The sequence below is a fragment of the Schistocerca nitens genome, chromosome 3 (genome assembly GCF_023898315.1).
Source record: "Schistocerca nitens isolate TAMUIC-IGC-003100 chromosome 3, iqSchNite1.1, whole genome shotgun sequence".
Classification (NCBI taxonomy): domain Eukaryota; kingdom Metazoa; phylum Arthropoda; class Insecta; order Orthoptera; family Acrididae; genus Schistocerca; species Schistocerca nitens.
In genome coordinates, this window is record NC_064616.1 from 617,204,339 (window position 1) to 617,230,491 (window position 26,153).

Consider the following 26,153-nt stretch of genomic DNA (forward strand, 5'->3'; position numbering starts at 1 on the left):
ACGGTGCGAGACTTAAAAGTAACATCGGGTATGTCCCAACAGATTGTTATTGCCATTATTGTTGACGAGACAAGTAAATAACCCTTACATAACATCGGAGGCTACTCGCGGACGATCTTATTGAAGTAGAACACTATAGATGAGCCGTTATTTTTGACAACTTTATTTAGGATACTACTCTGAACGCCTCAGTAGCGCCTTCTTCAGGCCCCAGTACATCGAACGTCCGGAGTAATCCAGTCGCATGTGTATATAATACAGGAACCACTGTAGTAGCTGGATTCTGTAGAAGTCTTTCGAAGAGTGTGTGCTCTCTGAGAAATGCAGGATGGCCAAAAGGGGATCGATGTTTGTTGCTGGGACTCACAGCTCACCCTTTAGAACATAAATATGAAACGTACTGTGCATAAATTGTCGGAAATCCCATGAATGTACGATTATTCTATTGATGATAAATCACTGGAAACAGTAACAACCATCAAATATATAAGAGTAACCGTGTCAAACGACCTAATGTGGAACTTGGTTCAAATGGCTCTGAGCAGTATGCCACTTAACTTCTGAGGTCATCAGTCGCCTAGAACTTAGAACTAATTAGACCTAACTAACCTAAGGACATCACACACATCCATGCCAGAGGCAGGATTCGAACCTGCGAACGTAGCGGTCGCTCGGTTCCAGACTGTAGCGCCTAGAACCGCACGGCCACTCCGGCAGGCAATGTGGAACTATCACGTAAAACAACTTGTAGGAAAATAAGATGCTAGGCTGAGGTTTATTGGAATAGACCGAAGGAAATGTAATTTTTCCACGAAAGAAGTGGCTTGCAGATCAGTCTTTCGACAGATTATTGAGTGTTTCCAGTCAAGTCTGTGATCCTTACCAGCATTAAGAGTGGTAATAGAGAAAATCCAAGTCTAAAGAAAACCGGCGTGTTTCGTCACAGGTTTGCTTAGTAAGTGCGAGAACATTTAAGAGATTTTCATCATCTCCAGCGGCAGACTTTGTAAATAACAGAAAATTTTGCTTTTAAGACTCCGAAAGCGTAAATTCCACTTAGATTAAGGCAACATGTGCTTCCTCTCACATCAGTCTCACGAAATGACTATGTCAAGAGAATCACAGATATTAGAGCTCATGCGGGGACCTACGGTCTGTCGTTTTTCTCACACATTACTCGTGGTTGGGACGGAAAATGGAGAATTCATAGTGGTACCAGGATTACTCTCCACCACACACGGTACTGTAGCTTCATGAGTATAGTTGTAGATGTAGAATAAAAATTAAAAATCTTCCAATATGTAAAGAACTCGTTGAGTCAGTATTACGTTCAGTCTGGAAAGTGGATGGAACGAGGACTGGATCACCGAAGGACATTTGCTGTGGCGTCCAGTGAGAAAACAGAGAATTGACCTCCGGAATTAGTTCTACCTGTTACGGCCTAAGCTCAACACTATGCCTATGCACTGGTGAGGCTGATTTTTACGTGGTTGTTGCTCTGAAATCGAGAGTTTCGGGCGTATCGCCTTTGACGAGGTATCCAGCCACGAAAGGTTTCATCAAGGTCACACCTGACTTTCCGGTTGCCTGAAGAATTTCGACTGGAACATGTAATAAGGGCAATACTACCTTATAATTTTATTTTATTCTTAACTGAACGTGAATCCGATCATCGTCATCAGTATGCATCCTATTCATCAGCAGCTGACCACGATAAAGTTAGCCTGATACCAGTCCAACCGACCAGCAGTAACTGTACGTGGCTGTGCTAACAGAAACATTATGCGCGTTTAGACCAAGCAAAACGCTGTCTAGTGATTACTAACGGCATTATGTACAGAGTGAGACAGATAAGACAGGCCATCCCCAATATATACAGAACCAATAAATATAATGAGTTGCGGTTTTCAGCAAGTTATAGAGAACAATATGGAGAATTTCTGGCATTCGCAAGAAATTTTTATCGTGTATAGTCACCGAATTACGAACGGCAATTTTTTTATAATGGGACTGCATATTTATTCTGTGACATTTGAAAGAAGATTATAAGAGAACCTCAAAGACATAACATGAGTGGAACTTGATCAAATAATATCAAGATAACAGCACCGCAAATCACTTTCCCACCGTCAGGAGGAAAGGTCCCACAATCGCCTGCCCTCTCATGCCAAATGTAGGAGATCACTAAGTCTGGTCCGGTTCGTGTTTTTATTATCAGTGCTCAGAATGTTGACTTTGAGCATTGCTACATGCTATGAAGTGGTTCTGGAGAAACAATAATACACGCTGCATTTTTACTGGATACACACGGTATGTACACTGGGGTGACGGAAGTCATGGGACATCAATATTTACACATGCAGATGACAATAGTATCATATATACAAGGTGTAAAAGGGCGGTGCATTGCCAGAGCTGTCATTTGCACTCAGGTGATTCACGTGAAAAGGTGTCCGGTGTGATTATGGCCGCTCGACTGGAATTAATAGATTTTTAATGCGGCATGGTAGCTGGGACTAGACGTATGGGACATTCCATTTCGGAAATCGTCAGGGAGTTTAATATTCCGACATCAACAGCGTTAAGAGTGTGCCAAGAATACCAAATTTCAGACATTACTTCTCACCTCGAATAACGCTGTGGCCGACAGCCTTCACTATTGACCAAGAGCAGTGGCGTTTGCGTAGAGTTGTCAGTGCTAACAGACGATGAGCACCGTGTGAAATAATCGCAGAAGTCGATACTGGACGTACTACGAAAGTATCCGTTAGCGTGGCGAAATTTGGCGTTAATGGGCTGTGGCAGCAGACGACCGACGCGAGTGCACATTACCCGCAGCGCTTCTACTGGGCTCGAGACCATATCGGTTAGACCCAAGACGACTGGAAAACCATGGTCTGGTCAGATGAGTCCAGATTTCAGTTGGTAGGAATGATGGTAGAGTTCGAGTGTGGTTCATAACCCTCGAAGCCATGGATCCAAGTGCAAGCTGGTGGTGGTTCCTTAATGGTGTGGGCTCTCTTTACATGGAATGGACTGCGGCCTCTGGTCCAACTGAACCTATCATTGGCTGTAAACGGATATGTTCACCTACTTCGAGACTATGTCATGTTCGCAAACAACGATGAAACTTTTACGGATCACGATGCAATATATCAGAATATTCTTGACAATTCGAGCGAATGATCTGGCTATTCAGATTGTCCGATATGAGTGCCATCGAACATTTACGGCACATAATAGAGAGATCAGTTCGTGCACAAAATCCTGCTCTGGCAACACTTTCGCAATTATGGACGGCTATTGATGGAGCATGGCTCAGTATTTCTGCAGAGGACTTCCAACGAGTCGTTGTGCCCATGCCACGACAAGATGCTGCACTACGCCGGGCAGAAGCAGGTACGACACGATATTTGAAGGTATCCCATGACTTTTCTCACCTCAGTGTATCTTTAGAAAGAAAGAGTCGTATGGCTGTGAGGGGCCCAGACGTGTAGATGCAACCTCCTAATCGGAGGCGTTTTTTACTTACTTTCATAATGGCTCGTTTCCACACAATGTGTTGAAGTTTTATCTTAAGTGTATCTCTGAACTATATGTAACGGTAATGTCGTTTTTGTGTTATATGAGGAAGGGAGAGAGTGATACAAGGTACCAGCACATAGTAGCCTACTACTCTCAAGTAGCATCAAGGTGACTTCCAGGCTTAACATCCCCACCCGACGGACGTATCACCATCAATAGTTTCATATGCACTCGCCCCATCAGGCTCTGTGGAGAGGATTCTAATTTCATTCAGGACGCTGGAGTGTAGTTTTTCTACCAGGAACTTTACGTAGCCACGTTTAAGGCCTATGTGGCCCAAAAACTGGCGATGAGAAATTTTTGCTTCTCTAGAATTCCAGCCGGCTACCTCTCCATCAGATAGGCGTGCGCTAATGACCTCGGCTACAGAGGCAGGTAGAAAGACTGAAGACGTACGATTACTCCTATTGCCTATTATACCTGTGAAGTAAGAAAGGCCCATTGTTTTGTATTCGGAAAAAAAGGTCTTTACAAGCAGTTATGTTGCGACTGACTAACCGTCAGAAGTACAGAATTGTGCAGTAAGAAGAGGAATTTTTGTCCAACTTTTTTTTAAATTATGGCGCTTGCTATAAATGTTTCCATATTTTTGTTGAGGTAATTTGATCATTGATAGCCGTATGATCAGAGCACTGAATCTCGTTACATATAGTTGTTATTGCGCATTTCTGTTAAGATTACTGAATGCTACTGAGTTCAAATAATTGAATACAACAACCACTGTCTTTCATGCCTTGGAATAGATGATAATACTAAATGGATCTGCTCTTTTGTGTCCCGTTGTTACATATGCCTTGTGTGCCATACGATAAATAATAAAAAATAGTGAAGAGTAAAGAAAGTTACTCAAGTGATTATGGGAGAATACTCATGGTAGATGCATAGCCTCTTATAGTTTGCTGCCAAAGTCGCGTACATACTTCACTTAGCCTCTTGTTATCATCTCCCTTTACCGGACAAAATCGGACTAGTAGATATATGAGATGTATGCAGGTTATGAGCAATTAGAGGGTGAGAAAAAGTCGGAGGGGGGGGGGGAGGGGCGGTAAGAATAAGAAAAACGGAACATAAGTGCCATATAAAGTTCTCAGGCGTACTTGCTCTCAGGCTCGTCTGACTTTGCCAGACTGTAAACAGTCGGCTACGATATTCCACCGATGATTTGCAAACGGTAAGTTACGAGCAGGTGGTGGAGATAAAACTACTTGCGAAACCGCACTAAAAGCGTTGCCTGAATAAACTGCTCAGACAGCGTGTTTGACGACACATTTGCTCCCGAAGTATTTACCCTCCGCCAGACTGGTAACTTTCAGGTAATTTCCTATACTGCTTACACAGACGCAGGTGGAGACGGTCAGACATTCTTATGATGATGACGTATTTCAGCAGATTGTTAAAAGTGACTAAGCTGTTCCATGTTCTGTGAGTCACGTACGATGAATCTTCATTCAAATCTAAAAGGAGGTGCGAAAAATGATGAAACACCACACACACACACACACACACACACACACACACACACACACACACACACACACACATGACAATACAAAAGAAAAAAAGGAAAAACACAATTTCCTGGAATTCCTCGGTCGTTTTCCAGCTAGTGGTGGAATACGATATTAACATTGTACAAAAAAGATTACAGTGCATAGCTTTGGGACGTACAGGAGTAATCAATTTATTGGTGGCTGCCCAATGCTCTGTGTGACTTGTGAGAGACATCAGGGCCATAGAAATGGAGATTACTTCTGATAATTTCCGGGTATGCAGCCGGATCCCGTCGACATTCTGCCACGATATTCTCTGGGCCGAAATATCGTGGCAGAATGTCGACGGGATCCGGCTGCATACCCGGAAATTATTAGAAGAAGAAATACGCCGGGAAAATTTCAGAAGTCACATGGAGATTACAGTTTAACATTCGTTCCAAGATCTCGTGTTTATACGAAAGAGCGGCTAGAGGACTACACATTTAATCAGAACGAGCTACATATATTAAATGCTGCAAAAATGACAATTATCCTTCTTATTGCTGTATGACTTCATATAAGTTTCGTGTCCAGGAGGAAGAAAGGAAGAGTTTAGTTTGTTGTTCCGTGAACAATTAGGTCATTACAGACGGAGAGTAATCTTAGACTGGGAGGAGGTAGAGATGTACATTGACTGGGTTATTTTCGGAGGAACTATAGCAACATTTGCCTTAAGTGATTTAGGGAAACCGCAGAGAATCAAAATTACCTGACAGAATAGCCGTGCGCCTTACCACGCAGCTTTCTAGATTCGGAGTATTAACGACAAGGGTCGGGGTGCCGGCCAGTTTGGGTGTTGTTTTTTGGCGGTTTCCCACATTCGACTAATTGAATATCGGGCTGGTAACCACGTCCTGCCTCGTTTACACGATTCACAAACATTTCAGAAACGTTCTCACACTTTCACATGGGATAACACTAGGTACACACAAATGGGTACACAAATTCCGTCCTGGGGAGGGGGGAGGGAGGGAGGTGTGGCGACAGGGAGGGCATCCGACCACCCTCTGTCATTAACAGTGCCAAATCCATAGTGACATGCTGAAGACACGGGGTAAGGGGAAAAAGAAACAGAGGATAGATAACCTACATGTGGACGACCAGCTATGGGTCCTAATCCCAGTCCTTGCGAATGCATTAGTTTAAATATTGCACCATGTCGCTTAGTTGACATGTGGGGCATGATATTACAAAATTGTTTCAACAGATAATGGCAACTGCACAAAATATACAGACACAACAAATCAAATTGGCTGTAGATTCTACAATTCTAAGTCTCAATCGCTTTTTAATCATCTTAACGCAGATCGTCCATAGTTCAATGATATTGCATCTTCCTACCGTCAAGGAACTGTTGCGTATTTAGCAGTTAGTTTGTTCACTGAGCGCCGGCCGCGGTGGTCTAGCGGTTCTGGCGCTGCAGTCTGGAACCGGGGGACTGCTACGGTCGCGGGTTCGAATCCTGCCTCGGGCATGGGTGTGTGTGATGTCCTTAGGTTAGTTAGGTTTAAGTAGTTCTAAGTTCTAGGGGACTTATGACCTAAGATGTTGAGTCCCATAGTGCTCAGAGCCATTTGAACCATTTTTTTTGTTCACTGAGCTTCTGTCCAGTAATTTACCACGTCGCTTCACGTTTTGCTTTCACTAACTCAATCCAGTTCTCAAGTTGTTCAGTGCCTAGCGTACAGTATAGGGCATGCTGTAGCCAGTAGCTAGTTCCTCCTCAGTGTATTATACTTCGCCAGAGCGGTATTCGGTGAGACCAAGGAAATGGAGAATTGAGCTCCGTCGTCCTTCCTCGATCTGAGACTATGGCAGTTTTTGACCTCCAAACATGAGATGAAGCTTTGTTATAGCTTCTACTCAGTCAATTCAATGAACTATATCCATTTCTTCTATCGTTGCCAGCTCCAATCATGGCGCGCTTTCAAGCTCAGACTATTAAAAACAGAGTCGATAACACTACATAGCTTCGTTAATTAGACTCTCTTACATATTTATTCAGAATATAAATCATATACCTAAAACACATACGCACACAGGCTACACCATTTTAATCCATAATGAGGAATAAATCGGGATAGAGATGAGGTACTGCAAAACGTTTTAGATCAAAGTTGTAGGTGCCGAAGAGGGTCACGCTCACGCATTGCTACTAATTGCCGTGACCTTGAACATGATTTTCAAGGTGATCTGAGTGGCCGTGCGGTTCGAGGCGCTCCAGTCTGGAACCGCGAGACCGCTACGGTCGCAAGTTGGAATCCTGCCTCGGGCATGGATGTGCGTGATGTCCTTAGGTTAGTTAGGTTTAAGTAGTTCTAAGTTCTAGGGGACTGATGACCTCAGCAGTTAAGCTTCATAGTGCTCAGAGCCATTTGAACCAAGGTGATCTGTAGGTTAAAGTGATTTTTTAAATGAAAACCGTAATATTTGATTTGAGGTTTGAAAAGAGCTGGAAATTTTATGTATAAAATGATACATTATTCAAGGTCATGGTAAGGCTCAGTCAAGGTCAAATAGGCAAATAAGTTTTTAGTTCTAGTAGGAATTTACTCGGGATAGAGGAGGGCTATAGAAGAATACAATTTTAGATGCAGATTGGAAGGGGCATAAGGGATTACCAATGACCATGATTTTAGAGGTAATTATGAATACACTAAGCACATTCAGAAGGATGTAGGTTGCAGTAGTTACTCGGAGATGAAGAAGCATGCACAGGATAGAGTAGCATGGAGAGCTGCGTGAAGCCAGTCTCTGGACTATAGACCACAACAACAACAACTGAAGATCATTCGAAGGTTGAGTTTTGTTTCATGGAAACCCCTATTTGTAACGTCGGATTTGAAAGAGCAAACAGAGATTTGAACTTTCAGTTTTAATTAATGTGTTTATTGGCAAAAATTAATACATCATTGTGGCGTCTGCAAGACAGAACAAACATAAAATGAAACGTAGATAATTGATTTACAGGTCATTGAATGAGTCCCTTCGCCTCTAATTCCACGGGCTGCCCCTACCACTTTGTATTTAACATTGTATTTTCCTTTATCCCTCCTCTATTCCAAGTTAATCCCTACCAGAACTAAAAACGTATTTGCTTATTTGATCTTCACTGAGCTAGCCATGATCTTGAGTAATGTATTACTTTATTCGTAAAATTTGCCGCTCTTTACAAATCTTGAATCAAATATTAAGATTCTCATTTTAAAAAATTACTTTAACCTCAAAATCACCTTGAATCTCACGTTCAAGGTCACGGTCATTAGTAGCAATGTGTGACCCTCTTCGTCACCTACAACTTTTATTTGAAACATTCTGCTGTATCGATTAAAATGGTCCATCCTGTACACCTTTGGCATCAGACAGAACGTCGACTTCGCAGTGGAGTCCAGCATTACTACCTTCTCTGATTTCAGCTCATGAGGAAGAATGGACTGTCATTCCTCCTCACACCTTACTGAAAATGTCCCCAACAGAGTTTATACTGTCGCAAAGCCGAAGAGTAGACGCACACTATGTTAATCTCCACTAATAGGTGTCTCGATACTTGTGATCAGACAGTGTATACAGTGGTAAGTCAGAAGATCAATGACCGCCTGCCTCATAGCGTGTTGGTCCACTTTTGGCACGCAATACAGCTACGATTCTGCGTGGCATGGAATAGACATATCCTTGGTAGGTTCTCGGAGCTTTTTGTGGCACCTGTTGTCTATGCAAAGATTACGCAGTTCCCACAAATTACAGGTCGGTAGTTTGTGGGTGTGGTGCTAGCGCCCGATACCATCCGTCATGTGTTCCATCGGATTCTGATCACGCGAATTTGGTGGCCAAGGCATCAACGTAAGTTCAGTATCATGCCTCTCAAACCAATGTACAACGATTCTTACCTTGTGTCACGGATCTTGGTGGAAATGCCAGCGCCGGTGTTGAAGACATCAAGCATGAAGGAATGCAGGCTTTCCGGAGTAACGTTCACGTAACCTACAGCCGTCATATCACCTTTGATTACATATCACAAGTGGCATGGAAGCCCTGGAAAATGCATCCAATAGCAGAATATTGCACCCACCGGCCGTGGAGTGTTTCGAGCAGCCGTTCTCCTGGACAGGATCACCAATTTGATGTTAAAAAAAAAAAAAAAAAAAAAAAACGTGATTCATCCGACCAAGCGACACGTTTGCACTGACCCACGTTCCAGTCCCGATGTTCACGTGTCCACAGTTATCGTAACTGCTGCTGCCGTTGGGTCAACGTGGAAATAAGTAGTAGTCGTCCGCTCCAGAGTACCATGTTCGAAAATGTGCACTAAATGGTATGTTCTGATACACCTGTATCTCCAGCACCATTATACTCTGTCGTCAGACCTACCACAGATCACCATCTATCCTACTTTACTAAGGGTGTATGCCTCCGACCTCCACGTTCTGCAATGCGCTGTGTATGTCTAACACCTTGTCGCCCACTCGTAGCTCCACCGTCTGTGAACCACTTTCCATAGATGCTCACTGTGGTAGCTTCACGGTTTCCAAGCTGCTCTTTTTAGTCGCCAGGCCATAACAGCAAGTCCTTCGTCTGAGTCACTTGCGTCGATGTGTTCCCTCTCCGCTTACGTACTTCCAATACAGCGTCACGTGAACGCGACGCAACCAGGCGTCTTTAGTTTTGCAATGGGCAGTGGTCATAATGTTTTGGCTCACCAGACGATGACATGCTGAAAAAGATGCCTCCTAAATTTTTATGTCAAAACTCTGAAGGATTTTTATTAAAAAAACGTTATTAACATTCTACATCTTTATTCTTCATGTCTACATATTTACTTCGCAACTTACTAACCCTGGCGACGAGCATATTTGTCCCAATGAGAGCCCAATTTGTTGATACCGCCACTGTAGAATGTTTGTTCACCGAGCCACAACCTCACCTCTGCTTGCAACGCTTCATCACTATCACAGTGAAGTCCTCAAATACGTTCTTTTAAGTTCTGAAAAGAGATGAAAATCGGATGGGGTCAGGACGGGGCTGTGTGGAGGATGATCGATGACAGTGCACTCTAGACGTCGGATTGTTGCAAATGTCGCAGCGCTCGTGTTTGGTCTGGCATTCTCAAGGTGAATCACAGAGTGCTCTTGGAATTCTAAACTCAATTACGGCGTGCTGTTTCTCACGCATCGACATTATTACGTTACACACCGCCATCTTAGACAGTACAATTCGGAGCCCTCTAGTGGCAGAGGGATGCAAATATCTAGACGTGAAGTATTAAGATAAAGAATTTATTTATTTATTTACATGTCAAGTTCCGTAGGACCAAATTGAGGAGCAAATCTCCAAGGTCATGGAACGTGTCAGTACATGAACTTACAACATAAAAGTAATAACAGATAAAAATAAATGTTCATGAACCTGAAAGAAAATCAGTCCATAAGTTTAAGCAAACGCTATCAGCAATACAATGAGAATCAGCTTAATTTTTCAAGGAACTCCTCGACAGAATAGAAGGAGTGACCCATGAGGAAACTCTTCAGTTTAGATTTGAAAGTGCGTGGATTACTGATAAGATTTTTGAATTCGAGTGGCAACTTATTGAAAATGGATGCAGCAGTGTACTGCACACCTTTTTGCACAAGAGTTAAGGAAGTCCGATCCAAATGGAGGTTTGATTTCTGCCGAGTATTAACCGAGTGAAAGCTGCTTATTGTTGGAAATAAACTAATATTGGTAACAAGAAACGACAATAAGGAATATACATATTGAGAGGCCAATGTCAAAATACCCAGACTCGTGAACAGAGGTCGACAAGATGTTCGTGAACTCACACCACTTATTGCCCGAACCGCCCGTTTCTGAGCCAAAAATATCCTTCTAGAATGGAAAGAGTAACCCCAAAACATAGTACCATACGACATAAGTGAATGAAAATAAGCAAAGTAGACTAATTTACGTGTCGAAGTATCACTCACTTTCGATACCGTTCGAATAGTGAAAATAGCAGTATTAAGTCTTTGAACAAGATCCTGAACGCGGGCTTTCCACGACAGCTTACTATCTATCTGAACACCTAGGAATTTGAACTGTTCAGTTTCACTAATCATATGCCCGTTCTGTGAGATTAAAACGTCAGGTTTTGTTGAATTGTGTGTTAGAAACTGTAAAAACTGAGTCTTTCTGTGATTTAACGTTAGTTTATTTTCTACAAGCCATGAACTGAGGCCATGTATTGCACTACTTGAAACCAAGTCAATGTTGCACACAACATCCTTTACTACCAAGCTAGTGTTATCAGCAAACAGAAATATTTTAGAGTGACCCATAATACTAGAGGGCATATCATTTATATAAATAAGGAACAGGAGCGGCCCCAACACTGATCCCTGGGGCACCCCCCACCTGACAGTACCCCACTCAGATCCCACATCACAGCCGTTATCAACTTTGTGAATAATGACCTTTTGCTGCCTGTTGCTAAAGTAAGAGGTGAACCAATTGTGAGCTACACCCCTTATTCCGTAATGGTCCAACTTCTGGAGCAATATTGTGAGATCAACACAGTCAAATGCGTTTGTTAAATCAAAAAATACGCCAAGCGTTCGAAACTTTTTGTTTAGCCCATCCAGTACCTCACAGAGAAAAGAGAATATAGCATTTTCAGTTGTCAAAAGACTTCTAAAGGCGAAATGTACATTTGATAGCAAATCGTGTGATATAAAATGATCAATTAACCGTACATACACAGCCTTTTCGATAACTTTTGCAAACACTAATGGCATAGAAATAGGTCTAAAATTATCTACATTATCCCTTTCTCCCTTTTTATAAAGCGGCTTTACTACTGAGTACTTTAATCGCTCAGGAAACTGACCATTCCTAAAGGAAAAATTACAAATATGGCTAAATACAGGGCTAACATGTGCAGCACAGTACTTTAATATTCTACTAGACACTCCATCATAACCATGAGAGTCCTTAGTCTTCAGTGATTTAATTATTGACTCAGTCTCCCTCTTGTCTGTATCACAGAGGAGTATTTCAGACGTCAATCTCGGAAAGGCATTTGCTAAGAAATTTATATGATTTCCTGTAGAAACGAAATTTTTATTTAATTCACCAGCAATACTCAGAATGTTAGTAACGTTTGTTTTATTCAAAAAGCTTTACGACTTGGCAAACAAAAAATTCGCAGGTATTACTTTACAGCGCGAACTCCTATACAGGGTGTTTCTCCTAAGCGTCAGACACATTTGGTCTGGGATTATGGCAGATATCTGCCGTTTGCTTTTTGCAGTGTGTATATGGAGTCAGCCCAAACGTCTTTCATACGACGTCCATTGTAAACGGAAAGCGTCGGTTTGTTTCCTGTTACAAACTAAATGATTTTTGAAGTGGAATTTTATGTGCCCATTCGATAGAGCTGTCCCAAATAAATCTAGCGCGATATTTGTATTATCGATGTGTACTAACTGGGACACTAAAATACGAAGAATAACCAGTTCTCCAGCAACGACTGTGCAGCACTGCTACTGATTAGCGGTAGCAGTCAGTACTGGCCTGGGCGGTGCTGGAGCACTGGTTTTCTATGTGTTTTACTGCCCCTGTCGGTACATATCGAGAGAACACATGTTGTACTAGATTAATCTGGAGCCGCCCTATCGAATGGGTAGGGAAAATGTCGCTTTAAAAATCATTTCGTTGGTAATGGGAAACAAACCGACGATTTCATTGGACACTGTGTGGCATGAGAGACATGATGAGTACTACTTATTTGGGATGACTCCAGCTACACATGTTGCAAAAACAAAAATTGCACCTATCTGCCGAAATACCAAAGGAAAGGCGCCTGACGATTTTCAGAGAGACACCTTGTAAAGGATATAGAAACTAAGTATATAAAATTTTACAGTGTTTAAATAAAATAAGAGATAAATGGCAACACCTTTTTATCTGCCATAAATGTCACAGGAGATAAGACATAAGAAAACATCTTTCTTATGTGACATAAATGTCACAGGTGCACCGTGTCCCTGGTAAGGATCCATGAAGGTTTTGACGGTAGTGGTACTCAGAAATGGTGTTCAAGCTACCTTGTGATGTATATTATTTCAGAGAGGTGCCTGAAAATGTCGTTCGTTTACATGTGCTACAAAACGCCACTGTTTCCTGCGCATGTACCCCGAAATCAATATCGGATATGATCACCATGCACACGTACACAGGCTGCACAATGGGTTGGCATACTCTGGATCAGGTGGTCAAGCAGCTGCTGGGATACAGCCTCCCATCCTTTGGCGTTTGTTGTACGAGACACCAATAGACACTCCGGAAGAGCCGGTTGCGCGTTTGGCTGAAGCTGCATCCCCTATTCGTGAAACACCTGATAGTTTTGAGCGTGTTACACAATTATTAACACCCAGATGTCAAAATGTGGATTAATGTCAACGGACGTCGTTTACAGCAATGCCACTAAAACAATGTATATCACAGAGCAGTTTGAGCACTGTCTCTGGCGTCAAGCCTTCAGAGACACCTGGATGGGAAGTAGGGCACCTTTGACGTTTTTGTCCTATCTTATGTCTAGTGACATGTCTTCCAATAATCTCAGCAGCTTATACTGATGAGAGAAAATATTGTGAGCAGTACCCACAGTGAGACTGGATGCCAGCGGGTGGAGTTGCTTGTATGGCACGCGATAAGGTAAGTACACTCATGCTCATAAATTAAGGATAATTACAGAATGTGGTGCCACACAACGTGGCACTACACAAAAGTGGCGCTAACAGCATAGGCACATAGGGAACACACATGACACAGATCTGTAAGTACACGGTTTTGGTAATAAGTTGAGAAAACCGTCCCGAAACACATGTGCTACAAAACGCCACTGTTTCCTGCGCATGTACCCCGAAATCAATATCGGATGTGATCACCATGCACTGAAAGGTGGCTACACTGAGCCACAGCGCCAGAGATCGCGCTAGAGAGTATTGTTCCGCCGCCTCCACTGGCAGTGATTATTGAGAGGTAGCGGAGTGCAGTGCTTATTGAGAAGTAGCGGAGTGCAGTGCTTGTCGAGGGGTCGTGGTGGAGAGTGCTTGTCGAGATGTTGTAGTAGTGAGTGCTTGTTCAATGTTTTATGCAATTGTTTGATGGGCTATACAGCAGATGTTGTTCCAATGGAGATATTGTAATGATTAGAGTGCTTTTCGTCAATATATATGAAGGTAACAAAACTCGCTTTTTTTCTCATTATTTCAATGTCTTGAATAACGCGTCATTGCAGGTTCAGTCAACAAAGCATCTGGCTTGTGTTCTTGGATTAGAGTGTAATTCTGGATTTCTTGCGTAATTATAGTATTTCTATTTTCTTTAATTACTTCAGTATAAATGATATTTAAAATTTCTTGTCTTATCGAAGAAGAACCGTGCCAGATGTGTACGTTGAATCACACTCCCACACACAGAACAATTACACTTGTGTTTTGGTTTCGTAGGTTTTATAGTTGCTGGGGACTTAATTAATTAATTGTGTTAACGGAAATTTTCTTTCATTCTTTGTTGTTATTCTATGCAGTCAGATTGCGTACTAATACTAGTCAGGGCCAACCGTTTACGACACTTCGTAATCGGACTTACAGCTACGAAAATTAAAAAGTATTTGCATTTCATATTTATTTAATTAAGCCCCCATGCACGTGACTCAACTTCTTTACCACCTATATTGATATTAAAAAATAAAGCACCGACAAATCGCATTTCTGAAATCGTTCCTTTTCCGCCTTCACGGAAACTGCGGCATTCTGAAGTTGTCAACTTGGCTCTGCGAAATATTGCATCTGCGGCTGCTAGAAGAGAGAAATCAGCAAAACGTCCTGGTCGTTTAAAAACCTTGTCAGTTGGTCAAAAGGTATTAATTAAGTCTCACCGTTTGTCTCATAAAGGAAAATGCTTGTATCGCAAATTTTTTCTGCTTTATAACGGTCCATATAGAGTTCGCAAAATTATTCATGATAACACTGTTGAAGTAGAAACTCTTAAATCTCGACGCTCTAAAGGAGTACATCATATATCAAACGTTAAGATTTTTGTGGAATGACATACTTTGAGAAACAAACAGTTATACGGAAACACACGGAGAATGCAAGGATACCGCGCCGTGTTCCGGCGGCGGCACATACTCAAAGCAACAGTCAAGTCTGCGCGCCGCATAAGGCAGTCGTTGACCGCAAACAATCACTTCCTACGTCACGCGCCTACAGCTGATCGAGCGCTCAGTGCGAATGCACTGACAGCCGTAAACAAATACACAGTCTAATTTCTCTGATTAAATTCAGTATAAAGCTATAGTGACTTGATGAATTATGTTATTAACGTTCAGTATTTTTCAGGATACGGTTGTATAAAATATTTAAGAACTTCAGGTAAATTGTGTGCGTGTCCGACGTTAAGACGACTTGCTATCGAGAAAATTTCAGGAAGAATGTAATTTCGAAGAAGAAACTAATATATTAAAAAGGTAACTATTAATTGAGTTTATTTTTCAGGTAACATATTTCCACTTGGTACGTACTTTAGACGTAATTTGCTGCTCGCGATTACGTGATTTATACTTTGTGCTAAATTTTATGTTCTATGAATTTACTTGTGAAGCGACGTGCTTGCGTACATTAACTGATTTGACAATGATTGATTAATGAACAGGGTTGTTACTTATGTATATTATGCATCGCTAGGCTGCTAAGCTTTTTCACTGATGTCATATTTTTTTATTATGTGCTTGCTGTGCTTATTTATTTAAATTATAATTGTCACCTGATTAGTTGTGCTGATATGTATGTAAGTTATACTTTGTGATTTATCTGCTTGCGCCTTCATGTTTACTTATTAAGATTACATATGAACACTTATTTGCTTATGCTGATATGATGCTAATGACCTATTTATTATGTAAGATATATATTTGCTGCTTTGCGTATGGATTGCATATTTACACATTTTTGTTTTGTTGTCATAACTACTCTTTAATTTGGTATATAGAAATGCTGATATACGGTGTACAAACATGGAGTTTAGGTTACACTATTGTGGTGTCACCGCCAGACACCACACTTGCTAGGTGGTAGCTTAAATCGGCCGCGGTCCATTAGTACATGTCGGACCCGCGTGTCGCCACTGTCAGGATCGCAGACCGAGCGCCACCACAAGGCAGGTCTCGAGAGACTGACTAGCACTCGCCCCAGTTGTACGACGACGTTGCTAGCGACTACACTGACGAAGCCTTTCTCTCATTTGCCGAGAGACAGTTAGAATAGCCTTCAGCTAAGTTAATGGCTACGACCTAGCAAGGCGCCATTTGTACCATTGCATGTATCTCAAGATAGTCTCACTTGTATCATCAAGAATGCTGTATACCAAAGGACGATATAAAAGTTAAGTGTTCTAGTAGCTACGTTCTTTTCTTTATCACATTCATTACGAATCCTGTTCCAGACTTCGCGCCAGTCGGCGTGTGTGTACGTGTGCCCTTTCGGCTACCCGTCTCTGTGGACTCGCTGCCTTGTCAGTCCACTACAACTATGGTATTAATTAGAGATTGTTTGCTTGGCAGAGCCTCGTTGTAGGAATTGTGCTGCATCCACTTGTTGACATTCTGTTCTCTACTGGTATATTTACTCGCTATTGCATGTTTTGCTTACGCTCAGTGCTTTATATTTTAAGATAAGAAAATGAACTGCTATAATTCTACGAACGACGTTGGTACAAGAAACTTCATTGAAGTCACATGAGCTGGAGGTTTTATGGAAGCTGTATAAATTTATGCTAATAGGAAGGAAGCTAATGACATGACATACCAACACTAGGTTTAGACCATTGACTGTTATTACACTGCATTCTTCGTGAGCAATTGAAATAGGAAGTGACACTTGACACAAGAAATACTCCACATGTATGTTTCTGATTTGCCATGATTCTTGAAGTGGTGTACACACTGTGAAATATTACGATTTATTCACTCAAAGTCTTATGTGATCTTTCATACTACGTACTCGTACTTACTTACAGAAAGTTCTTCGAACTAAAGGCTGTTAGAGGTCATGTATGCATTTCTTTTGTTCAATGATGGACAAGGTAACCAAAATGTATCTTATAATTCATAATGAGTAGAAGATTTGGTCAGATGGATTACACAGAGGTTGTGTGTGGACATTGTGTCTTCGGATTATATGGGATGATGAATTGAAGTTTGCACTAGGATTTTATCTGTACTTGTTCGAGGAGACTGACTAGAGGAAAGAGTTCTTATGGAAGTAAAATGATATTGGTGCTAAGGTTTATATGTATCGACGTATTGAAGAGGTATTATTGAGGTATTGAGATTGTGTGAAGTTGATGATTATTGGAGTTTTGGTGGACAAGAGGTAAGGTAAATGATATTGATGATAAGATTTATATGTATCGACGTAAGAGGTATTATTGAAGTATTGAGATTATGTGATGCTGATGATTATTGGAGTTTTGGTGGATAAGAGGTAAAGTAAGTGAGGAGCATATTTTTTTAGTTGGTTTATATGGAACAAGGAGGATGCAGATGGCAGACTAGAACACTGAAGTGGTAGGAAGATTGTCTACACACACACTTTGTTAAATCAATAAGCAGTATATACTTTTTTTTTGGAGAGAGGAAGTAATTGCATATCTAGGCACACTGACAGTTGTTCAGCAACCGTACATTTTGATCTGGCTTGGCAAACATTGATCTTGACATGATGACTATGACGTTGACTAACTATTATTGACCGTTATACATTGCTGCCACTACTACTTGATACACATGATGAACATCAAATTTGTACAGAATTGCATTTACACAGTTAACACTATTCAACTACACAGTAGCACTTAATGTGGATGAAAGATGAGTGAGTGTGTTTTGTGTGTTTTCCCTTCCTAATCCCAGATAATTGGTACCGACCTATCTCCTAAATATTATTTTATTTGTTTGTTGTGGCTTGCACTGACACCCATAAATATTATAGGTTTACTGACATTGTGTATTTGTAATAGTTAATATGACAATTATCTGATATCATTTGTGTGTTTATTATAATTTGTATGTTTAGTGTAAGACCATTGAGAATAATTTTGTAAAAGCAATTGTGTGTGCATTCAAACTGTTTTTCACACCTGCACCTGTTCAACATTGATGTGTGACACTTAGAAATGTTTAATTTCTGCTGATGAACTGTGTGATTAGTGATAGTGAATATTATGGACTGTTACTTGCACTTTTTCTACATGATTGGTGCCACTAGGACATGTTTCATTTCTGCTGATAAACTCTGATGAACAGTGTGATTAGTGATAGTGAATATTATGGACTGCTGTCTGCACCTGTTCAACATTGCTGGGTGTCACTAGTGGAACTGCTTATACTGAAATGATGTCACTTGTTGGTGTCTGCACCTGTTCAACATTGCTGGGTGCCACTGATGGAACTGCTTCTACTGAAATGATGTCACTTGTTGGTGTCTGCACTTGTTCAACATTGCTGGGTGCCACTGATGGAACTGCTTCTATTGAAATGATGTCACTTGTTGGTGTCTGCACCTGTCAACGTTACTGGGTGCCACTGATGGAACTGCTTCTACTGAAATAATGTCACTCGTTTGTATTTGCACCTGTTGACCATTGCTGGGTGATACTGCTGGAACTGTCAACTACTTGTTTCTTGAACTATGGAAATCATTTATGTGAATATTTGTATAAACTGATTTTTTTTGTATTACTGTTTGTGAGATGTTATGAGACTCTTACCTGCACATATTCGTCATTGCTGACGGTATTGATTGAATTGTTTAACCACATAATACTTGTGTAAACTATTATGTAAAGTCACATGTATGAAAGAATTTGTATTGCTTACTGTATTCTATATATTAGCTTATTGAAAGGTCAGTGCAAAGCCAAAACTTTATCTAGTTATGTGATATTTATGTATTAATTTTATCTTTTATTTTTTGTCTGTATTTTTTTTGGGCGAATTTGGTGGTATTTTCACCACCAATGCTGGCAAAAATACCATCAAATTCTAGCCCGTGGAGGAAGGGCATATGAAAGGTGGCTACACTGAGCCACAGCGCCAGAGATCGCGCTAGAGAGTATTGTTCCGCCGCCTCCACTGGCAGTGATTATTGAGAGGTAGCGGAGTGCAGTGCTTATTGAGAAGTAGCGGAGTGCAGTGCTTGTCGAGGGGTCGTGGTGGAGAGTGCTTGTCGAGATGTTGTAGTAGTGAGTGCTTGTTCAATGTTTTATGCAATTGTTTGATGGGCTATACAGCAGATGTTGTTCCAATGGAGATATTGTAATGATTAGAGTGCTTTTCGTCAATATATATGAAGGTAACAAAACTCGCTTTTTTTCTCATTATTTCAATGTCTTGAATAACGCGTCATTGCAGGTTCAGTCAACAAAGCATCTGGCTTGTGTTCTTGGATTAGAGTGTAATTCTGGATTTCTTGCGTAATTATAGTATTTCTATTTTCTTTAATTACTTCAGTATAAATGATATTTAAAATTTCTTGTCTTATCGAAGAAGAACCGTGCCAGATGTGTACGTTGAATCACACTCCCACACACAGAACAATTACACTTGTGTTTTGGTTTCGTAGGTTTTATAGTTGCTGGGGACTTAATTAATTAATTGTGTTAACGGAAATTTTCTTTCATTCTTTGTTGTTATTCTATGCAGTCAGATTGCGTACTAATACTAGTCAGGGCCAACCGTTTACGACACTTCGTAATCGGACTTACAGCTACGAAAATTAAAAAGTATTTGCATTTCATATTTATTTAATTAAGCCCCCATGCAGCACACGTACACAGGCTGCACAATGAGTTGGCATACTCTGGATCAGGTGGTCAAGCAGCTGCTGGGATATAGCCTCCCATCTTTGCACCAGTGCATGTCAGAGCTCCTGGAGTGTCCTAGGGGTTTGAAGACGTGCAGCAATACGTCGACCAAGAACATCGAAGACGTGCTCGATTGGGTTTAGGTCTGGAGAACAGGCAGGCCATTCCATTCGCCTGATACCTTCTGTTTCAAAGTACTCCTCCACGATGGCAGCTCGTTGGGACCATGCATTGTTATCCATCAGGAGGAAGGTGGGACCCACTGCACCCCTGAAAAGGCGAACATACTGGTGCAAAATGACTTCCCGATACACCTGACCTGTTACAGTTCCTCTGTCAAAGACATGCAGGGGTGTACGTGCACCAGTCATAATCCCACCCCACATCATCAAACCACGACCTCCATACAGGTCCCTTTCAAGGACATTAAGGGGTTGGTATTTGGTTCCTGGTTCACGCCAGATGAAAACCCGGCGGGAATCACTGTTCAGACTGTACCTGGACTCGTCCGTGAACATAACCTGGGACCACTGTTCCAGTGACCATGAACTGTGTTCTTGACACCAGGCTTTACGGGCCCTCCTGTCGCCAGGGGTCAGTAAAATGCACCTTACAGGTCTCCGAGCGAATAAACCATGTCTGTTCAGTCGTCTGCAGACTGTGTGTCTGGAGACAACTGTTCCAGTGGCTGCGGTAAGGTCCTGAGCAAGGCTACCTGCAGTACTTCGTGGCAGTCTGCGGGCACTGATGGTAAGATATCGGTCTTCTTGTGGTGTTGTACACTGTGGACGTCCCGTACTGTAGCGCCTGGACCGTTTCCTGTGTGCTGGAATCGTTGCCATAATCTTGAGATCACACTTTGTAGCACACGGATGACCCGTGCTACGACCTGCTGTGTTTGACCAGCTTCCAGTCGCCCTAATATTCTACCCCTCATAACGTCATTAATATGTGTTCTTTGAGCCATTTTCAACACACAGTTACCATGAGCACATATGAAAACGTCTGCAACCCGAGGTGATTTAAACCCACAAACCGCCCACCAGAGCGTTGTTTCACCATGTATCAGCATTATCCTTTATTTATGAGCGTGAGTGTATATAACCGAATCTGAGACTAGAGGGGAATCATTATAACGACGATACTGGGCACAGATAGAGAATTCCATTCACATAAGCCACTCTGACAAAGGGCGTATTACACTACTGGCCATTAAAATTGCTGCGCCAAGAAGAAACGCAGATGATAAACGGGTATTCATTGGACGAATATATTATACTAGAACTGACATGTGATTACATTTTCACGCAATTTGGGTGCATAGATCCTGAGAAATCAGTACCCACAACATCCACCTCTGGCCGTAATAACGGCCTTGATACACCTGGGCATTGAGCCAAACACAGCTTGGATGGCGTGTACAGGTACACCTGCCCATGCAGCTTCAACACGATACCACAGTTCATCAAGAGTAGTGACTGGCGTATTTTGACGAGCCAGTTGCTCGGCCACCATTGACCAGACGTTTTCAATTGGTGAGAGACATGGAGAATGTGCTGGCCAGGGCAGCAGTCGAACATTTTCTATATCCGGGAAGGACCTGCAACATGCGGTCGTGCATTATCCTGCTCAAATGTAGGGTTTCGCAGGGATCAAATGAAGGGTAGAGCCACGGGTCGTAACACATCGTAAATGTAACGTCCACTGTTCAAAGCCGTCAATGCGAACAAGACGTGACCGAGACGTTTAACCAATGGCACCCCATACCATCACGCTGGGTAATATGCCAGTATGGCGTTGACGAATACACGCTTCCAATGTGCGTTCACCGCAATGTCGCCAAACACGGATGCGACCATCATGATGCTGTAAACAGAACCTGGATTCAACCTAAAAAATGACGTTTTGCCATTCGTGCACCAAAGTTCGTCGTTGATCACAACATCGCAGGCACTCCTGTCTGTGATGCAGTGTAAAGGGTAACCGCAGCCATGGTCTCCGAGATGATAATCCATGCTGCTGCAGACGTCGTCGAACTGTTCGTGTTGATGGTTGTTGTCTTGCAAAGGTCCCCATCTGTTGACTCATGGATAGAGACGTGGCTGCACGATCCGTTACAGCCATGCGGATAAGATGCCTGTCATCTCGACTGCTAGTGATACGAAGCCGTTGGGATCCTGCACGGCGTTCCGTATTACCCTCCTGAACCCACCAATTCCATATTCTGCTAACAGTCATTGGATCTCGACCAACGCGAGCAGCAATGTCGCGACACGACAAACCGCAATCGCGATAGGCTACAATCCGACCTTTATCGAAGTCGGAAACGTGATGGTACGCCTGTCTCCTCCTTACGCGAGGCATCACAACAACGTGTGAATGCTCTTAAAAGCTAATCATTTGCATATCACAGCATCTTCTTCCTGTCGGTTAAATTTCGCGTCTGTGACACATCATCTTCGTGGTGTAGCAATTTTAATGGCCAGTAGTGTATTAGGGTCCAGCTTCTAGTGCGAGCACATCGGAAATGGCGAAGCTGGTCGGCTGTCGACGTGCGACTACCGTGAGCATCCCTAGAAAGTGATTGAAGTCTAGCACAACCACAGGTAGGCACAAGGTGCTGGATTTCCATACCTGAGCAGAGAATGTGGAGGTTGCAGGCGTGCTCGCTGTGTAAAGTAGGATGGGCGACGATCTGTCGCAAATCTGACAAGAGATGCCAGTGCTGGTGCGCACGTCTCCTGTGCTTCAGAGCACAGACGTGTTCCCGCGCTCACCTAACGACAGCGGCAATCCCGTCTGTAGTGGACACGGGACCGTGGGTTGATGGAAACTGTCAAGTGGTCGGTCGAATCATGTTTCTTTCTACACCAGATCGTTGGTTACGAAAAAATACGTTGTCATCCATGCGAACGGCTACTCGGAACATGCATCGCGCCACAGACGCTTACTGGAGGGAAAGTATTGTGCTATGGGGAACATTTACCAGGGCATGCAGTGGCTCTGTGTAATAATGGAACGCACAATGACAGCTGTGAACTACTTGAACATTATTGTGGACCATCTCTATCCGCTGATGCTTCATTTATATTTCGACGGCGATAATTAAATATTTCAGTTTTTTAAAATTGTCATTAAATTGTAGACATATGGAATGTTGGGTCGGTCTCGAGGGCGTGCAAGGATAGCCAAAATGGTTAAGGCGACCACAGGCAACAAGCGGGAAATCCGGATTCGAGTCCCGGTCCGACACAGATTTTCATGTGTCACTAATAAATTGGACAGATAATGTCTAATTGTATTCTCAGTTTGCGGAAACATCTCCTCTAATTCCGATAAGTGTCCGTGTCACAAGCCAGAACCGTGCGACAATTGTTTGAGGAGCATGATATTGAGCTTAAGTTCGTAGCTTTGTCACCAAATTCACCTGATATGAGCCCAGTGGATCACATCTGAGACGGCGTATTGTGCAGCTTCGCATCCACAAAACACAGACATTTAATTTAAGAGAATTGCGCGACCTGTGTGCATACACTTTTGTGCCACATAAATCCGGAAACCTACCGACGACTTGTTGCCCTGCATAACGTGTCTCACGTGTTGTTTTGTATAAAATTATACAATGTGTAACTGTTCTGAGGTTGGTATATTTCGCTTTAAGTTTCAGTATTTAATTACATACCTGAACGCCTTAACATACTTTCCCACTGTGTATCAGTGGAAGGCTGTGTCATGACAAAGTTCAATCGTTTTTCATTGAGCCCACAGAAATTATTGTGAGATTCCTGAGATTTATTAAACTATATCAATTTCTGGAATGCATTTCTCAGTGCCCTCTTTTTGGTGACTCTTCTATTTTCCTGGTCGAAAAATAACGGTGCCATTATTGTGACTGAACTTCCCATATTGAGAATTTGGAGTAAAGGCAATGACTGAGAACGCTGGCAGAAGCTTTCACACAGAGCAAGAGTCCATAACCTCCTCCACCAGGAAGACCTGTAGACTGTAGCCACATTCTCGTCTGCCAGCGGAGGTCCTCACCATCTGGGAGTGCCTGGAAAAAAATGTCAACAGAGCCTGTTTAACGTTGCGCGGGGCCCATAGCACATATCAACTACGGGCCCTGATTCGGCAGTACGTTCTTCAATTCTTCCTTAAAGCATTACTTTACTTTTGTGTGCCGGCCGATGTGGCCGAGCGGTTCTGGGCGCTTCAGTCCGGAACCGCGCTGCTGTTACGGTCGCAGGTTCGAATCCTGCCTCGGGCATGGATGCGTGTAATGTCCTTAGGTTAGCTAGGTTTAAATAGTTCTACTTGGATGTGTGTAATGTCCTTAGGTTAGCTAGGTTTAAATAGTTCTAAGTCTAGGGGACTGATGACCTCAGATGTTAAGTCCCATAGTGGTTAGAGCCATTTGAACCATTTTTTTTTTTACTTTTGTGTAATATGTGAACGTAATAATAAAATTAGAGCACTAATAAAATTTAACCACCAACGGATGCTATGTATCTTCATTCTTGAACCATTGTCTGGACAACAAAATAACCATTACTCAAGGTGATAAAACTGCCCATCATAGTTGACTTTTGCTATCCGCATTCACACAGCACAGCACTGTTTGCGATTAATAATATTATCCATTATAAAACTGAAATAAAATAGGTTATTTGTGCATTGTGACACCCGGGTGTTGTTATTCAGGTTTTTATTAAATGGGAACAGCAAGGTAACGACATTTCAGGTTTTTAAAATCACTTGAATTACCGGCTGAAGCAGGTGCTGAACTGCATAAACTTTTTTGAAATTGGTTATAAATTATTGCAGCTACCGTTAAATATTAAAATGCATCATGCTGCCTACATAGGTTGAACTACAACTCACCCGACAAACTACCACAGATAGTATTATGTACCAAAACAAGAAAAAAGTATAATAAACATGGGCTCTAAAATGCATACTTTAAGATGTATGTTCATCTTCGCTGTAATGAAACACATCTGTTCTACTGGACAAGGACTCATAGCTCTTAAGTTATGCATTTTCGTGCTCATGTTTACTGGAAACCTTTACCTTGTTTTCATCTGTAATACTTCCTCCCCATACATCAATATATGGAAAATAAAGAGCTTACAGTAGAAGAGATTTGCTTCACAGTGTCGAAGATGAACAAGTGCTCATAGCACTTACAGTTCTGCATTTTAGAGTCCATACTAACTACACTTTTTTTCTTGTTCTGGTCTTTACTACCATCTCTGAAAGTTTGTCGGTGAAGTTCTGGTTCAATCTGTATGAATTTTAGACCTCTTGGCAGAACGAAGTTTCGCGAAACCCTATCCACACTATGTGATCAAAAGTATCCGAACACCTGGATGAAAATGACTTACAAGTTCGTGGCGCCCTCCATTGGTAATGCCTTGATGACAGCTTCCACTCTCGCAGGCATACGCTCAATCAAGTGCTGGAAGGTTTCTTGGGGAATGGCAGCCCATTCTTCACAGAGTGCTGCACTGAGGAGAGGTATACAGGGTGTTACGAAAAGGTACGGCCAAACTTCCAGGAAACATTCCTCACACACGAAGAAAGAAAATATGTTATGTGGACATGTGTCCGGAAACGCTTACTTTCCATGTTAGGGCTCATTTTATTACTTCTCTTCAAATGACATTAATCGTGGAATGGAAACACACAGCAACAGAACGTACCAGCGTGACTTCAAACACTTTGTTACAGGAAATGTTCAAAATGTCCTCCGTTAGCGAGGATACATGCATCCGCCCTCCGTCGCACGGAATCCCTGGTGCGCTGATGCAGCCCTGGAGAATGTATTGTATCACAGCCGTCCACAATACGAGCACGAAGAGTCTGTACATTTGGTACCGGGGTTGCGTAGACAAGAGCTTTCAAATGCCCCCATAAAAGAAAGTCAAGAGGGTTGAGGTCAGGAGAGCGTGGAGGGCATGGAATTGATCCGCCTCTACCAATCCGTCGGTCACCGAATCTGTTGTTGAGAAGCGTACGAACACTTCGACTGAAATGTGCAGGAGCTCCATCGAGCATGAACCACATGTTGTGTCGTACTTGTAAAGGCACATGTTCCAGCAGCACAGGTAGAGTATCCCGTATGAAATCATGATA